Source organism: Desmodus rotundus, chromosome 3 (genome assembly GCF_022682495.2).
Source record: "Desmodus rotundus isolate HL8 chromosome 3, HLdesRot8A.1, whole genome shotgun sequence".
NCBI classification, from domain to species: Eukaryota; Metazoa; Chordata; class Mammalia; order Chiroptera; family Phyllostomidae; genus Desmodus; species Desmodus rotundus.
In genome coordinates, this window is record NC_071389.1 from 73,471,597 (window position 1) to 73,490,272 (window position 18,676).

An 18,676-nucleotide genomic window follows, 5' to 3' on the forward strand; every position below is an offset into this window, starting at 1 on the left:
CATGGTATGGTTTTAAATTTTAAAAAAAAGTAACAAATAATTGGTATTTGTTAAGTGGTAGAAAGGAGAGTGAGTGTCACATTTAAAGGCCAGAAATTCACATAATGTTTAGGGCATGTCAAAAGTGACGTTTTGTTGTTAGACTAACCAAGTGCACACAGCTCTTGAGTTTAGTCAGTAGAAAGAGCAGCTGATTCTGTGAGGGTCAGAGAGTGAGGCGGAGTAGGGGATCCAGGACCGCTGGCGTTTACTGGAGCAAGGAAGGTGTTAGCGAGCTGGCCGTGAGGCTTGTGTGAGAGTCCACACTGGGGAGGCCGTGGGAGATGGCGGGAGTGAGCAAAGGGTGGATAATGCCAGGGCCAGTGCGGGGAACGGTAGGCAGGACACTTGGGGAACATATGAAAATGGCAAGTAGTGGTTGGAAAAAGGTGTGAGTGGAGATTAAAGCAGGTTAGAGGACATCAAGCTACCTCAGAGGTTTGTTGAAAAGAACCCAAAAATTGCCACTTTCTGGGCTCTGCAAAGCTTAGCCGGGCAAGGTTCCTTTCTGCATGGAAGATACAGTCTGGTGATGGAGGAGACCTGCGCACAGACACTTAGGATACGAGACAGTATACGGTGGGTGCACTAGGCTGTCAGAGCCCATTCCAAGAGTCGCCAAAGGCAGGGAGAGATTCAGTGCTTGCTTCTCCCCAGTTCTTTGAAGGAAGGTGTTGTTTTGTCTTGTTTGAAATCCAGTTCTTGGCAAGTCCTTGACACCATCTACATACCCAGTCAGGTGAGCTGAACTTTGATGAAGAGAGGCCGTTTGGTGGGATAACCTTGCTCCCCCCATTATATTGGGGCAGTACAAGGTATTCACTTCCCATGCTGCCTTGTAGTCATCAGTGGCTTCACAAAGTGAATCAGTTAATCCTTAGCTGTCAGATGGAGGTCAGCCTGCTCCCCTAGGGTAAGGCACTTCATCCCAACCGAGCATTAAACACAGTTAGAAGAAATTTTGAGTTAGAAAGGATTTTTGTGGGTCGTTGTGGATCTCCCGATTTCCCCAGTTACAAAACAGTCCTCAGGGGTTAGATGAGTTGCCTGATGTTTAATTCATAACAGGCGTTGACTACAACCCACATGGAGCCTGCCTCAGAGCTCATCAGTGTCCGGTCCGGGATTAGGGGCCGGTATCTTCACTCTGACTCCAGGTATACTTGGAAGGGCCATCATATGTAAGACCACTGTTAATTTTTAAATGTTTATTTCCCACAATTCTGCAGTTCTTTTCTAACACTGGTATGTTTCTGTGGCATTAGCTGCTTGATAAAGATTGCAGATGGAATCTTCATGGCAAGAGATAGCCATAGCAAGTTTAGCATTTGCTGTGAAGGGAAATGGTGTCGTGTGAGGCAGCCTGGAAGTCCATTCACTGAATAAACAAGTCAGAACTGTGTGCACAGTGCATACAAATTATAGGAACTTTCCTGTTTCCTTCTGAGCAGGTGCCCCTCTGCCTCCTCCTCTTCCCCATAGAATTTATATTCCTGGGAACTAGTAGTGACAGGTGGTAACTTCTTCCTTATTCTGGGGAATATCCAATTCAAATGTAAAACAAACAAACAAAAACACAAGGGGAAAGGAGTTGCAACTTTACTAAGTGTGGTTCTGGAGTGAGTAGATTTTTTAAAAACTTTTACACCACTGAAAAAATGACATTATATACTCTCTCTGTAGAACCCAAAGGACTTTTCCCTCCTCGCTGAGATGGAGTGGCCTTAATGCGCACCAGTGCGTCTGAGATCTTTTAGACAACTGTAGGACCCGAGTCTTGGGAGTGATACTCGGTGCCAGCTAATCTGCCCAGTTGCCCGTCATTTTCCGCCTTCAGGGAATTAGAGAAACTGGCATCAGGGTAAAGGAAGGCCGGAAGTGAGGTGGTAGAGGTGGTGGCGGGCAGGCTGAGCTTTGGGGGTAAAGAACAAAAGTGAGAAAATAAATGTGAAGATTTAGAGAAAGCAGCCACTTTAAGATAATACCTCAGAAGCAGTTGCCAATTTTCATGAGAAGTCACAATGCTGCGCCTCACTTTTTGTCCATATCTGCATATCTTGGAGGATTTTTTAATAGAAATATTTGTTACTATAGCATCCCCAAGGCGGGCCGGAGCCCTTCTTTTTGCTGCTTGCGATAATGAAGCAGGGGAGGAATGTAAATTCCTGAAGATTAAAGGTCAACTCACTGGTGAGGGTGACTAAGCACCAGCCTATTTTTTTATTGTTGAAAGACCAGCAATTGCGGTCTTTTCTAGTGCTTTTCTCTGGGTAGTGACTGGAGCAGGTAATTCTAGGTGGGAGGTTAGACTGTTACAGAATTTTAGTGTTTTAATATGTATGAAATAGCTTTGTAAACTGTTGAGTTCTACCCATCTTTCGAATTAGTAATTTTGAGATTAGACCACTTACTACCTTTGAAGTGAAGTAAAAACTGGTAGTAAATGACATAATTTCCTCTGGCTCTAATTTTGGCACTTGTACAGCTTCACCTTTAAAAAAATGAACTATTTCTGAAGTAAAAAATAATTTTTAATAATGATAAATAATTAGTCCTTTGCTGGTACTATTTTAAATATTAATACTTTACACATATTTGATAAAACCTCACAACCATAGCCCTAAGGGGTAGGGCTGTTGTCTATCTTACAGATGAAGAAGGCGAGTAGTGGGCGGGTCCGAGATTTGAATATGCGCAGACTCCAGATTTTGTGCCTTTCACCAGGACACCTCGCAGTATTAATTTTCAATCAGATGAACCCCAAAACGCGCCCTCACCATCAGGCTCTAAACAGCTCTTTGCAGACAACCCTTGTGATGCTGTTGGGCTACCTGCTATGTGTTGCAATTGTATATGTCTTTTTCAAGTGGTCAGAGCAGTTTCTTAAATTTCCCTTTAGAGAGAAATAGAAATTTCTCTTAAGAACCTAAGCTTAAAAATCTCCACTTAAGAAAAAGCTGTGTCTGAGTTAAAGATAATTTCTCTCCTTGGGCCTTTCTGGCTATATTATTTTCATTAAATTTTTTTCGAGGGCTTTGAGGGAGGGACTGTGTTTTGATGCTTCTCTGTTTCAGCAGCTTGCCCCCCAGAAGTCTTCATTCTGCCTTCTGAGCCTGTCAGTACAGTGGCTTTGCTCTCAATTCTTGTTTCTTGACTCTCTCATTAAGTGATATGTCCAGGGTGAACTAATTTGGCTCTCATGGGTGTCACTGCCTATCTTCTGGATTGTACTCAAAATATCAGACATGAAAATAGAAAATAAAAGAATTAAAAAAGTAGTAATTTAGATTTTGCTTTGAAAATTCCTCTCTGTGATTGGTTATTTGGTAGCATTTTTACTCGATGCAGATCCTGTGAGTGGAACTGTTTTCTGAAACTTGACTTCCTGAAGCTACTTGAAAGAGAGAGGCAGCTGCTTTCTTGGGCCCCCACCCTGTCCCTTAGCCCCAGGGCAGTTGAGCACAGACATGCGGATTTTCCTGTGTGTGTCTCCAGGACTGACCTCCTGGAGTCCCGTGGTGCGGCCTTGCTGCACACCCTGCTATCGGCTGGTAATCTGGGCACCTGATCTTTTTTTCCCCTCTTAGATGTCTGTTTCTCCCCACAGAGCACGAAAGAATTAACTGTATCATGAGGCTGAGTTTTAACTCTGAGAGAAAAGCCAGTGCAGCCCCACCACCTGGAAGGTGAGCAGAGGGCCCACTGACACCTGTGTTCATTGTCCGTGTACGTTTTCCTTGGGCCAGGATGAGTCTGGAGTGCACCACAAGAATTGCGATTAGAACCATCACAGATTTGATTAGTTAGTGCACTATCATTTTTAAGGTTCCTTCAAAACATTTTATTTTACATAAAACATGCAAACCTCTGCAGAAGACCTGATAGTTACTATTATTGGTTCTATTTTTCCTTTGAGTCCAGAGGCCCCAGGAAGTGACTGGCCAAGGCCTTTTGGGGCAGCCAGGTAGTCTGTGGAGCTTGGCCTGCAGGGTGGAGAGGGAGCTGCTGCCCCTCGGCCTGGTCCACACTGGATTTGTGTAGGACTGGTCCCTTGGCCACTAAGAAGAGGAAGATAGAGTGGTGAGAACATCAGGTTAGATTTGCCTTCACTTTTCAACTCTAGAGAACACAGAAAAGCAGCCTTCTCGTCAGTAGAGCCTGACTGTGATTGGCTTGTGGCCTGCTGTCAAGAAAGAAGACAGAGGAACCAGCTGGAGTCATTCTTCGGAGCCCCCAGTTGTAGACGCCAGTATCCCTTGTCACCATCTTAGTCTTCCGTTTTCTCTCCGGGTTTCTTTAGCTTTCTACCTTATGCCTTTTCCCATGCATTCATCCTGCAGAGACTAAGTACTTACTGTGTGCCAGGCGCCATGCTAGATGTCACGGATCAGAGAGTAATCAGCCCCTGGGGTTTTGTTCATGGGACCCTCACATTCTATGGGAAAAATAATTAGACTTTGTCAAGTTTTTGTCATTTCTGCTGTGCTGTGCGTTCTGAGACCTCATCTGAGGTTTATTCTAGTTCTTGTAAGAAGCAATGGACACTAAGTCCTTTTCGCCTTTTCCATTCCTATGTACCTTCCCCAATGTTTTTGTCTTTATCCTTTTTCTGCACTTTGAACCCAGGATTCCTAATACTTACTGGCACTGCCTCACTCTGCATGTAGAACTCAGATTTCAACAGTTGTCTGATTTCTGGTCTCTCTCGCACTAAGTCACACAAAATTTTAAATCTCTCTGGTGTCTTCCAATTCACAAACAGCCAAACGTATTTTGCCTCTATCTTAGATATTTTCCAAAATGAGTCATCAGTCATTTCTGATGAAATGTTTCCATTAAATTGTGGTATCTTTTAAAAATGTTTTAATTGCTTAATCCTGCTTTGTAAATGTTAAGATTGGAGTCTTAGATTAAGTTTCAGAAGTTTTTCTTTTGTGGGAGAAGAGGTCTAGAAAATAGCAGTATCTATTACTCAGAGACCACAGAATCCCCATTTTGTGTGACATGGGTGAGAACTTGCCTTTTCTTCTTCGAGCCCATCCAGGGAAGCTAAACCACGTTCATGCGTTTCTGCGTTTTTGCCTTTTCTCCTTACGCTTTTATGCATCCTGTCATGTTGAAATGTTTACTAAACGTAATGGTGATGATCTCTAGATCCATGTCAAGGTTAAACATGCGTGTCCATACTTTACATTTATGTGTTTGTAGGACTTTTCATTGTAGTTCTCCTGGGAATTTCCTTTTCTTGGAACAAAAACTTAGGCACCTGGGGCATTTGCTAACTACAGTTTGGAAAGGCGAAAGGACAACTGTACGTTCTGTTTGGTATTAAGAGCAAGAGCTGAGAGAATAGGGCAGTGCACCTCCTTCGATTTTATAGAAAATTGAGCGAGCGCTGGAAATCTGTTTTTCGTAGCACTTTATACTACAGCATATTTGTTCTCTTCTCTTCTGTTTTCCTGAATGTAACAGGTTTTTCTGCTGTCAGAGATGCTGCTGGGGTTGGAATAACGGGATTAACTATTCTGTTCTTCCTTGACTTTGGGAGTAAGGATTACATTTGAAAGAGATCATCAGGTTTGGTTTGTATTAATTATTCCTAAATAGGTATACATGAAATAACTTTGATAATTAAAAAATGTGACGCTTGCAACTCAAAGAAAAACACTTTTGATGAAATCAAAATGGTCCATTCTTGCACATCAGCCCTTCGGTAAATACTTTCTGAATGCACAGCAAAAGCCTGAACTGTAGTCCTTACAGAATAGAGAGTAAGCATGATCTTCAGTGCCCTCTGGTACCTGATCGTTGCCCTGCCTTTTCTTTGTTTATCTTTTCTTATTCCCCTAACATGCTGACCAACCTCCCTTGCTCCTGAACATACCATTCATTCATTCATTCGTCGTTCATTGATTCCAATACTGAGGTCCAAGTATATAGCAGGCACTAGGGATATATTGATGAAAAATATAGACATGGCCTCTGCTTTTTTGGAACTATTTGCCCAGGTAATGAGATCATTACAAGAGTGTGAGAAGAGCTGTGATCACAGAAGCTGAGAATGCTGTGGGAGCAGCAGAAGGGAAGGCTTCCTGGAGGAGGTGACTTCTGAGCTGAGATGAGGACTGGGGGGGAGGTGAGGGAGAGGGTTGGGCAAGGTCACAGGCAGGGAGATTAATTAAATGCCCTTGAAGTTGTTCAGGTGAAATGAATGGTGGCCTGAATTATGGTAGATGCAGAGAGGGAAGCAAATGGATTTAAGATAGACCTAGGAGATAACATTAATAAATTGATTGACTCTGTCTAGGCGGGTGTAAATCAGAGATGCACTTCTAGTTTGGGACCTGAACGGTTGGGTTGTTGAAGGGCCCCACACTTAGATAAGAGAGGAATAGATGAGGAGGAAGATGACGAGCTTGGTTATGGACATAATGAAGTTTAGGTGTCTGTGGTTTATACAAATGAGGATTCCAGTAAGCCTGAGGGTGTATGCCTGGGAATTCAGGAGAGACATCTGGGCTGGAGCAAAAGCTTTGGAAGTCACAAGCTGGTATTTGGAGGCACAGGAGTAAGAGAAGTAAAACCGCTACTAGTTATGAGCCCTTGGCACATAACATGGCAAGAGAAGAGAAGCTGGCCGGGGCAGGCAGCAAGGGAGCAGCTCTCAAAGGGGAGGGCCAAGGACTGATCAGAAAGGGAAAGACAACCAAGAAAACGTGGTGTCAGAGTCAGGAGGAAAGAGTGGAGAAAGATGCACAGTGTTATGTTGCCAAGAGCTCATGGCAAGCAAAGACTGCAAGTGGTTCGTTGCCTTCAGCAAACAAGGAGCTGGCTGGTGACTTGGACAGAGCAGTTGTGGAGTGTTGGGTTTATGTTGTGGTTTATGGCACAGTGGAAAGGTTAACAAATGGAGTATGATTTTAGGCATTCTTTGGAATTAAATTTTTGAAGAACAGATCCTGCCCCCTGCCCTTTCTCCTATGAATCTTTTAGGTGGGAGAATGAATAGACACCAAAGAAAAGCTTGCTTACTACTTGAAATTTTTTTAAACCTGTAGTTGGCAGTTTGTTTCCTGCCTTTGAAAACCATTGTCTAGTTGCTCTTGAGTAGGCTAAGGTTTTTATTACTCAGGGATGCAGTGACTTGGACTCTTGGTCCACATCAGAGTTTCCCTTTTATTATGACAAACATATATTTTGGAGAAGGCGATTACATAATGAGGGCTGAAAATAGCTTGGTTCCTACGGAGCAGGAAGAAGCCCATATATTCATTCCTAGTTTGGTGGTCCCCGGAATACAGCACCACCCCCTCAGATGTCTCCACTGATGGAGTCGTCACATCACCTGGCTCCACAACATCTCCGTTTTATAAAAGCTAAAGGGTGTTGTGTCTTATTCTTAACTTGAACTGAATTAAAATTAATTCTGTTTTGAGACTTGACAATTTCGTAACTCACTCTGAGATAATTGGTCACACCCTGGGGTATTGTGTAAGAAAATATAGCCCTGGTTCTGCATTTTCCATTGTCCCCAAAGACCTCACTCATAGTTGCATCTTAAATAGCAGCAGAATTATTGCTGGTAGGGAAGTGTACGTGTCTGGAGGGCTCTTTCTTTGGGGTGTAGCGGTTTTACGTAAGTCCTCCAGGAAAGAGCCTGTTCGTTGAGTTTCTTGTTTAGGAGGCAGCATAGGTTGTTGGGGAAAGCGGCGACTTGGGAGTCTGTTTTCCCTCTCTCCCACTAAATAACCTTATTTAACCTCTCCATTTTGCCCATTGGGAAAACACAGATGATATTTATATTTACTGCCTCCTTAGTGATATGGAACAACCAAACAGAGTGTGTGTAGTTATTTTTTTATAAGGAAGATGACACTATAGTATAATTGAGTTATGTTCCATGCTGGTTGGGCTTTATTTCTTGATTAATTCTTTAATTTCAAATATGTATGCCTAACAGTTTTAAAACGAGTAAAATAAAAACAAATTTAGTAGTATTTGTGGCCTCTTTAAAGTACAGTCATAAACTCAGATCTCACTTGTGAGAGAAGATGGCTAATTGTATTTTTACATTTAGGACAGGTCTTTGACTGTATAGGAGCTCATTGTACCTTTGGTAGGAAATTCTTTTTTTAATATTTTTCCCCCCTAGGGAATGGGGTAGAATTTATTTGACATTTATGGAAATCTAAGAAGTAGAGAGTATGTCCCTCCCATGTTATGGAATATTGTGCAGGTTTAAAAGTATATGAGGTGTGTCAAGAAGATATGTAGTCATGTAATATGAAAAATAGAGACATTTACTGAACAAGATACAAGAAATACTGTACATAGGACAATGATGCCACAGTCCCGTTCATGATAGGCACTTTGGTACCTCACACGGTTCTCCCAATTGCCATCAGCTGCTCCATTGTATTTTCCTGAATCTCATCAATGGTCTGAAACCTCTTCTCTTTCAAAGGTGATTTTAGTTTAGGGAAAAGTCAGAAGCTGCAGGGCACCAAATCTGGGCTATAGGGGGGCTGAGGCACCTGCGTGATTTGATGTTTCACTAAAAAACTGTGCATGAGATGTGATATGAGCGGGCGCATTGTTGTGATGAAGCTGTCAATCACCAGTTGTCCATAGCTGTGGCCTTCTGAATCATCCAAATAGTTTCTGCAGAGGAATGTTCAAACTTAATGCAAAATTTGATGCAAATTCGTTGCTCTACTTGCTCACTCATTTTGAATGCAAAGCTCAAACAGCACACATGCTCATTCAACGGAGTCTACCGCCCCCACTGACTAGTACAGTGAAGTTGTCATTGTTCACTCATGTGCATTCCAGTCCACTCTCCTTAGCTGCCAGGTTATATTGATGTCATGCAAACCATTTTATTATATTAACAATGAATGGGCTTTTTCCAACAGACCTCGTAAATGAGCTAAGTATGAATAAACACAAAAAGATGTCTATTATATTTTCTAAGTGAAAAATCAAGTTGCAGAATAACTTTTATACCATGATCATGTTAAACAAAAGGAGAAACCAATATGTATGGGCATATTTTTATAAACATGGTCAAAAGTATCAAAACTTTTTTTTGTGTGCCAAGAAAATGGTAGGTGGTATGTTTAGAAGTTGGGATGGGGACGCTATTTCCTTTTTCTCACTGCACCTCTCTCTATTGTTCAGTTTGTTAAAATGAGCATTTATTAGTTTTGTAATAAAGAAGAAATTAGGTGAAAAAAATGAATAAAACCTCAGTGGCTCTTTTTGATTGACTCCATTTAGGTATAGCTTTACTAGATGGTAGGAAGAAGGACCTGGAACTGTTTTTAATCTGTTTTAGTCAGTCCTGGGAATATAGAATAATAGTTTGATTAGCTTGTGTGACTTTTTCCTGTTCTGTGTGAGTCAGCTGGTGTCCCTGTTCAGTTTAAAACCTTCTGTGAGAAGCGAGGGATGCAGTGTGCTAAACCTTTTCCATGGCTCTTCTCAGTTCACAAAGCAGGTGTGATGGGGTGAATGTCAGGGAGACAAAGTGCAGTCGGTCAGTAAGTGTGCATATCAAAAAAGACTCGACAAAGACGTGATAGTCTGCTGTGGGAGTGAAGTCTTGAACCCATTCATGTATAAGGTGGAAGTGCATGTGTCTGGAGTTGGGAGACTCCGGCCATCGTCTCCTCATGACTTCCCTCTATGGAGTCGTTCTCCTTACCCACAAAATCAGGGGCTTGGGTCAGATAATTGCTAATAGTCCATGATTTTCTTATCTGTTTTATGCCTGATTCAATAATCTTTTAAATATGCTCATCAAACTGCCTTTTCCCTCCCAGTTAGCAGCGTGTGAAGTTGAAGCTGTGATCTCAGCCGTGGCTGTGATTAGAATCTCTCGGGGACTATGGGGAAAAAAAAGATGCCTGGTCTCCTCCTAACTTCCCTCCAAAGCGGAGGGGAGCCCCACGATCAGCCCTTTTTATTTTTAATTTTTTTTATAGTTCCCTGGTTGATTCTAGTGTTCACTGCCTTAGCAGGTCCTGCACGACTGCCAACTAGTGGGCGGCGCTGCATTGAGTGGGCAGCATGGCCACTGGTTAGCTGGCTGGCAGTGTGCAGCTAACCTAGCACAGCATGTCCGCACTTAATGTCATTGGTGGGTTCTGTGACTTTCAGCAACACAGCCAGTTTTATAACAAAACCAGTTTTACCGTAGGCTAATGTGCATAGTAAGAGTGAAGTTCCTGTGTAACCATGACACGACTGGGACAAAATGATGCTGTTGAAGGTCCTGCTGTACTCGGGGGACTCCGAAGTTTACAAAGCACTTTCACAGTCATTTAGTGCCCATTACGGTCTTGTGGAGGAAATGTTATCATTCTCCCACATACCCTTGTAAGTGGTGGGAGACTCTTAGCTGAGGTTACTTTCCACTGTGGAACCAGACTGAGAGAGGGTGGCTTCAGGCCTACCTGAGTGGACTTGGGTTACATGAAAAACTTTACACACACACACACACACACACACACACACTTGCTGCTGGCAGTGACCTCCATCTCTGTAAGGTGACAAACCCAGACCCTGGTCAAGATTATGAAGTTACCCCCAAACATTGCGCTCCCTTGTTCAGTGGCGTTTCCTGTACCAGTGTGCCCTTCTTTCTCTTTGGCAGCCCAGGGTTCACTGCTCAGGCAGACCTTATTTCCAGATGGGCCTGACTGCCCACTCCCTGTTTTACTTCCATCCCATGCCCAGAGTTGGTGGGGGAGTTGCGGGAAGGTGTGCTGGATGGACCAGAATCAAGACACCTTGCAGGGGTGTCCGACCTGTGGCGCATGGGTTACATGCAGCCTAGGATGGCTGTGAATGCCGCCCAACACAAAATTGTAAATTTACTTAAAATAGTATGAGTTTTTTTGTGATTACATGTTGCCATGTATTTAATGTGTGGCCCAAGACAACTCTTCTTCTTCCAGTATGTTCCAGAGATGCCAAAAGGCGGGACATCCTTAGGAGTTCTAGTCCCAAGCCTGGCGCTCAGTGGCTGTGTGAGCCAGTTGGGTCATTGACAGTCTCTGTGCTCCCTTTTCCTTGTCTGGAAAGTGAGAGGTTGAAGTTACCTGAGAAGGCCGAATTGATTGACACATGCGTAGTAGCTAAGCAGATGGACTCTGGAACCTCAGACTCCCTGAGTTTAAATTCCAGTGTTTCCACTTACTAGGTGTGTGATTATGGGGAAATTTTCTTAACCTTTGTGTGGCTTAATTTACTCATTTATAAAATGGATGCTTCAAAGAGCCTCAAATAGTTGTGAATATTAAAGGGGTTATGTAGGCAAGAGGACTTAGAGCAGTGCCTGGGATGCAGGTGAACACCCTAAATGCTAGCTGCTGCTGCTGTTGTTTTTATTAAACAGTTTGACTGGCTAATAATGGAATTAATTAATGGGGACATTGTGTCTTCATAGGAGGTGGTGATGGCTTGTTTAGGGACAAGGTTTTTCAGGACTCCTTGAATAGTCGTGAATTCTATTCAGTATTCCCTGCCTACTGGGACAAGGATTATAAGGATGTGATTTATGGGAGTGGGAGGAGACAATCTGGGGGCAGATCCTTAAAAGATATCATACTTCCAATACTACATATTTCAAGATTGTTTTTGTTCATGGCTAAGGGACAGCATAAACATTCCCCCCATTATATCCATTGGAATCAGTTGTTAAAAGGGTTTTGATTCTAAATCATAACTAATGCATGACATGATATTACAGAATAAGGTAAGCCACATACCCTCCAGTACAATTTAAGCTCAAACCAAGTACATAGGATTCTTTTCTCAGAATTGAGAGGCATTATCTCATTCCAGAGGGACTGGATAACCTATTTTGAGCTGGCGGAAGGAGGCTTGTTATGTGACTTGTCAAACTCTAGGAAGTTGGTGCAAGCCTCAAAGAAGAACAGTTGGAAAGGACTTTGAGCCCAGCAGTTGAGCTCAAGTCTCCCCCTGCACAAGACAGACCTTGGGAGGCAGTCACAGGCCATGACTAAGCCTCTCCGTGCAGTTCACGGAGCGCCGGAGAACTGAGTGTTGTAGGGCCATTCAGTCTGTCTCTGTTCTTTCAGGGGGACATCGAGGGTGTTGGGAAGATTAAATGAGATAATCGATGTGAATCATTTAGAAAAATAGCCAACATTTGTTGAGCTTAATAAATGTACATGTTCAATGAATGCTGATTGTTATTACTTAAAACTTGTGTGTTTGAGACAGAGGCTAAGGAATGATGAACTTTCTCAGCATTGGCAAACCCCTTATAGGTTAAGGAACTTTTGGCTGGAGCAGGGAGGCAGGGGCAGAAGTGGGGGGACCCTCTCAGGGGCTGTTTATAGTGGGCAAGTAAGAGGCTCCACCTTATGCTAAGAGTCAGCTTCCCTCACAGCCTTTGGTTTGGGGCTTGCTTACTTTCCATCCATAGGAGCAAGGAAATGAAGAGCATTTTCATTTCATGCCTTTGAGTAGTGGATTTTTATTGGGCAATGTTGTGGGCTGAATTGTATTTCCCCCAAATTCATATGCTGAAGTCCTAATCCTCAGTACCTCAGAATATGACTATTTGGAGATAGTCTCTTTAAAGAGGTAATTAAGTTAAAATGAGGCCATTAGAGTGGGCCCTAATCCAGTATGACTTGTGTCTTTATAAAGAGAGGAAATTTGAACACAGCCATGTACAAAGGGGAGGCCATCTGAAGACACAGGGAGAAGACGGCTGTGTACAAGCCAAGGAGAGGGGCCTCAAAAGAAACCAACCCTGTTGGCACCTTGAATTCAGGCAGGCAGCCTCCAGAATTGTGAGACAATAAATAAATTCATATAGGCAGCTTCTAAATTCTCCTTGAAGGTAGTATTTCTGGGGAGAATGTTAGGGGTTTGAGGGGAAGCATTACAATATAATGAGTGAGAACTTAGGCCAGGTTTTAAACCCCAGCTGACTAGCTTTATGAATTCAGCACTGTAGTTACCTGTTTTTTAAAAAAAATTTTAATTAAATTTATTGGAGTGACCAATTAATAAAATTATATAGGTTTTAGGTGTACAATTCCGTGACATATCATCTGAATGTTACATTGTGTGTTCACCACCCAAGGTCAAATCTCCTTCTGTCACCATTTATTTGACCCCCTTTAGCCTTTACTCCCCCCACCCCCCATGTCTCTGGTAACCACATCCTGTCGAGTCTGAGTTGTTGTTGTCTTATTTGTTCATTTTGTGCTTTCTCTACGTAACAGTTTTGTGTTCGTTTTCCTGGTGTGTAAAGGGGGAGTAAGTTGTTTCATGAAGTTGTCGTAAGGTTTAAATTGAGTCGTTTATGCAGTTTCGTCTGCATGGCACATGGTGGGCACTCAGTGAATGCAGTTATTGTTATGATGTGAAATATCAATTAGGAGTTTGGCTATAGATTACACACACTGATTATCGATCTTAAGTAGTATTTGCTTGTCTACCAGCTTGGGAAAAAATGGGCTCCTTACAGATTTAAAGCATTTCTTGCTGACATTCCAAAGAGTTTGGAATGAAAGTATAACAAGGATCTCTTTGAAAATACAAAGTAGCTAAAGAGTCTGGCACAAACACCTTTTGTTTCATGGTACAGAAAGGAGTAGCATTTTTTGTGCTCTTCCCCAGCCACATTTCTTTGTAGGGGGCAGTGCAAAAGAGTTCTGTTGGTGGAGGAGGAATGGCTCGCCTTTAAATAAGGAATTGTTTAATTAGACGGGTTTTGTCTGGGTGCATATAAGGCAGTGTTGCTGAGGAAAGCACTCCAGGCCTGGACCGTTGCCTGCACCTCCGGGGTGAGCCACTGGTAAATCACTGTAGTAGAGGAAATCATTTTGGGCTATTAATGTTTGCTCTCTGTTATAAATAGACTGCTTGTATTTCTTCATTAGGAGGAAGGCAATGCTTTTTGCTCCTGGCAAAGTTCATTTTTTCGTTGGACGAATAGGAAGGCCATAGAGTAGAAATCCCCAGATAATACCTTTCTGCAGTGCACGAAGGCAGAAAGACTTAAGACCTACATTAGAGAATTGCAGCACGGTCTGATGGTACTTTGGTGACGTAGGAAGCCAAACCCTTGGGCATGTGGGGTTTCTTGTTTTGTTTTTTTGGGGATTGGAATAGGCTTTTATTTTTAAGATTTTATTTTTTAATTACAGTTGAATTCAATATTAGTTTATATTAGTTTCAGGCATATGGTATAGTGGTTAGCCAATTATGTACTTTACAAAGTGATCCCCCAATATTTCCAGTACCCACCTGGCACCCTACACAGTTATTACAGTGTTGTTGACTGTGTTCCCTGGGCTGTACTTTACATCCCCATGACTGTTTAGTAACTACCAATTTGTACTTCTTAATCCTCGGACATGTGTTTTATTTCCTTGCAGTTACTTTGAAATTTTGCAAGAGCTGTGGAAATTGAGCTCTTGCTGAATCTGAGTTATGTCGGTCTTGCTGGCGCTTCAGAGTCTGATCAGAACAGCTGTGCTCTGCTGTTTCCTCTGCAGAAGGGCCCACACAATACTGGAATTGTGGAGCGCGTACTGTTGGAGGTCACAGATGAAAGCACAGCTTTCTTTGATGCTTTGGAGGGAGCGGGTCAGTAGAAAAGACAAGACTTTACACACGTTTCTTTTACACGTGAAGGATTTATCTAAGAGCATCACAGTATATGTTTTCATTCTCTTTGGCCATTCTCATTGTTATTCTTGACATTGCGCTGCTTTTTCTCTCTGATGAAACTTTTTACAGGTTGGCTTCTTCCATGCATGCCTAACTCCTCCCTAACCTTTATAGTAGGTGCTAATAAGTGCAGCTGTGAGGACAGAGTAAGCAGAATTAAATATGGATTTTGATGAGTTTCTTAGAGTACCTTGATTTTGTGTGTGGGGGGGAAATTCCACATGGAGTTTACAATGACAGATGGTAAAAAAAAAATACAAAAAATTTGCCTAGATTCCCATCATCCTGATAAAATAGCTATTTTCAATTTCACACATCTTTGCTTTTCCCATATGCCACTATTGTTTTTTAACATATTTATAAATACACATACAGTTTTATATTCTACTTTTTATTCTAGCAAATGTTTTTCGTTTTAGTATAGTACTTTATAATGCCCATTTTTAATACTATTATCTTTAAAGAGTTTACCATTAATTACTATTCCTATCTTGTCCCATATTTAGGTAGATTTTACTTCATTTTGTCTTGTAAATAAGGCCTTAATATTCTCTCAGCATTTAGCTTCAGTGAGTACATTTCCACGAATCAGTCAAAAGTACAGCCGACAGCGAATATGACCTCGTCCCTTTCAAAGGGTTATAACGCAGGGTATGTCCTTCAGTTGTTCACGTGTTAACTGGTGTCCTACTGATTGTTGAACTTTCGGCTTTCTTCTTCTTGCTACTAGAAATAATACTGAAGTGAGTGTTTTTTGTATGATACACAATTTTTGTGTACATTTCCAATAGTGGCAACAATAGTGGGTTTAAAATTTAGTCACAGACATAGATATCCCCCCAAAAAGTAACTTTAATGTCTTCCTACTAAACTTAATTTAGAGTTCAAGCTAATTTTAGGCAGCTCACCTCCTATCTGAGAGTGGTTACATTAGTTTGTCTACCTCTGTATCTGTGAATGAGCTCTTCCCTGAGGAGTCTACAGACCTTCGTGGCCTAGGTGAGGGCGTCAGGTCCCTGTGCCCTGGGGCCCCGCTGGCCTCTGCCCAGGGGAGCCTGCTGTTGTCTAGGACGCTGGTCTCTTGACGCCGCATCACCTGACGTTCCCTGCAGTCCCTTCCATGGCTCCATGTGGTAGGTTCACACTCAACGTTCTCCTCGGTCTAACGTCAGGACCTTCTCAGGCCTGCTGGCTTTCTGCTGGCCTCTCTGCTGTACCCAGAGCCTGGGAGAGGGGCGTGGGTGGTGCCTCGGGTCTGTATACTTGGTCACCCAGCCTTCTGGAAGCAGTGCTTCTCCACAGGGTTGGCCGGCTCCCTGGGCTGCCTTCTGAGAAGCCGGGCACCATTCTCACCTCTCCCCCCACAGGTCTCAGCACCAGTCCTGCCCTGGTCCCTCCTGCAGCTCACTGGCCAAACCCTTTGTTGATTTTTGTGCAGAAAACTACCCCTTCCATCATTAAGAGCTTTTCTTCCCTCCATGATAATGGTCGAAACTCTATGCTTTGAATTTGTCAGCTTTGCTCTTGATCTATAAAGACAAGTTTTTAGAATTAAAAAGAAAAATGTCTTTCCTACATTTCCAGAGACTGCTTTAACTTTCAGATTTAGCTGTGCTTTAGGTAAAGTCTCTAAAACTCCACTCAGGAGCTGGAAAACCCAGAGATTGGCCTTATCCCAACTGCATTGGCCCTCCCTGGGGAGGGACACTTGGGAAACTCTGGCAGCCGTCCAAGGTGGGCCGGGAGGGGACGGGAGCCGGTTCTCAACAGCTCCACCCTAGTCGCTGCATATTGCCAGTATTCTATGCACAACTTATGTATCAATCTAGTGGATGTAGAATAACATTAATAGCAAATGCTTATCAGTGGCAGGCACTGATCAAGTGACCTTAACGTATTAACTTATTTAGTGGCTTGTCACAACCCTGTGAGGTAGTACTACTGTTATCACCTCCATCACATACACCAGGAGCCAAGATGCAGTGAGCTTGTGTAATTCTTCAACCGTAAGTGGTGGCGCGGGGTCTCGCAGCGGGCAGTTCGGGCTGTTGACTCTGCAGGTAACTGCTGGGTCTGTTGCCAGGCATGGGATGGGAAGATCGTGGTACTTAATTTGATTATTGAAGTTAGGTCTTTTTCCTTGTAATTGTTATAATTTGATTCTCTTCTTATGGAAGTTCGATCATTTCATAAAAGGTGGTTCTTTTTCTATTTAGGAAGAAATGGTCTCTTTATTGTTTGTTTCGTTTCTATGCTCGTATATGTTATCTCCCTAACTCAGGGGTTTCTCTGATGTGGGTAAAGAGGGTAATATCTGTAACATCTCAGGCCAGTGATTTGCTGTCTTCCTAGAGTTGTGTAACTTTAAAAACCTGTTTATTATGGGAAAATTCAAACATACACAAAGTGAACTTTCATGTGCCCAGCACTCATCTTCAACAGTTTCCAACTGGTGGCCAACTTAGTTCATCCATACTGGGATTTCTGAACCTCGGCACTACTGACACTTTGGGCTGGAAAGTTCTTTGCTGTGGGAGGCTCTCCTGTGCCTTTTAGTATATTTAGCAGTATCCTTGGCCTCTACCATTAGATGCCAGTAGCCCCCACCCCCTCCTCTTTCTGGTTATGGCAACCAAAAATGTCCCCTGCTGGATAAGCCATCCCCAGCTGAGAACCACTGATTTACACTCAGTCCACTCTCTCCATCCCTTCAACCTTATTTGGAAGCAAATCTCATACATCAAACCAAACCCATTTTGGGTTGTATTTCTAAAAGATAACGCCTCCAATTTTGTTGGCCCTTAGAGAGAGGAAAAGAGCAAAGATCTAATTCTGTTCCTGTATGAATTGTTGTTATGGCAGCTGGTCACTCCTGGCCACAGATTCGGTCATAGGTTCTGTTAGCTGCTAGTGTTCACATGGGTTAGCAAACACAAAGAAATTGGTATCACGCTCCAGCCTGCACTTAACATTTTTTTTTTTTTTTGGTAAAACATAGGTTAAAATGGAAACTTAAGTTCAGAGGCATCAAGTACATTCCCAGTGTTGTGCAGTCGCCACCACCATCCACCTGCAGAACTCTTCATCTTGTAGAACAGAAACTCTGCTCCCACTAACTTATGACCCTGTTCCCCCCGCCTGCCGTTCCACTGGAGGCCACCATTCTACTTTCAGTCTCTGTGAATTTGACTATTTTAGGTGCCTCATATAAGTGGAATTATACACTATTTGTCCTTTTGGGACTGACTTGTTTCACTGAGCGAATTATCTTCAAGGTTCATCCGTGTTGTAGCATGTGCCAGGGTTTTGCTCATTTTAAGGCTGACTAATACTCCATTGTATGGATATACCACGTTTTGTTTATCCATCCTGCTGATGGACATTTGGGTTGCTTCCACCTTTTGTCTATTGTGAACAATGCTGCTAAGAACATGGATGTACAAATACTTAAGATCCTGTTTTTTTTATTTTGGGGGATATATACCCAGAAGTGGGATTGCCAAGTCATATGTAAGTATATTTTTAATTTTTTTAAGAACCGCCATACTGTTTTCCAAAGTGGCTGTACCATTTTACATTCCTACCAGCAGTGTACAAGGGTTCTAATTTCTCCACATCCTTGCCAACACTTATTATTATGTTTTTTAAATAATAGTCATTCTAATGGATGTGAAATGGTATCTAATTGTGCTTCAGCCTGTACCTCTTAAGATGCATATCTGGTAATTGGAAAGTAATTCGGAGAGAACCCTTCTGCTAGAGTTAAGTGGTGCTGTGGTGTGTTTTCACTTTTGCTGTGGAACAGTTCGCGGTGGCACATTCAGCCAGCCATCCGTGACTCACTCCTGGGTAGAGGGTGGCAGAGAGAGTTGTGTCTGTATAGGGGGAAGCTTTTAATCCGTAATGAAGTCTTGGG

General features: G+C 42.7%; 1 protein-coding gene across 4 annotated transcripts in view; it reads left to right on the forward strand.

Annotated features, from left to right (window-relative positions):
* Window positions 1–18,676, forward strand: part of MBOAT1 (membrane bound glycerophospholipid O-acyltransferase 1) — a 104,510-nt gene that overhangs the window by 27,136 nt on the left and 58,698 nt on the right. The gene's annotated exons all lie outside the window — the stretch shown is intronic.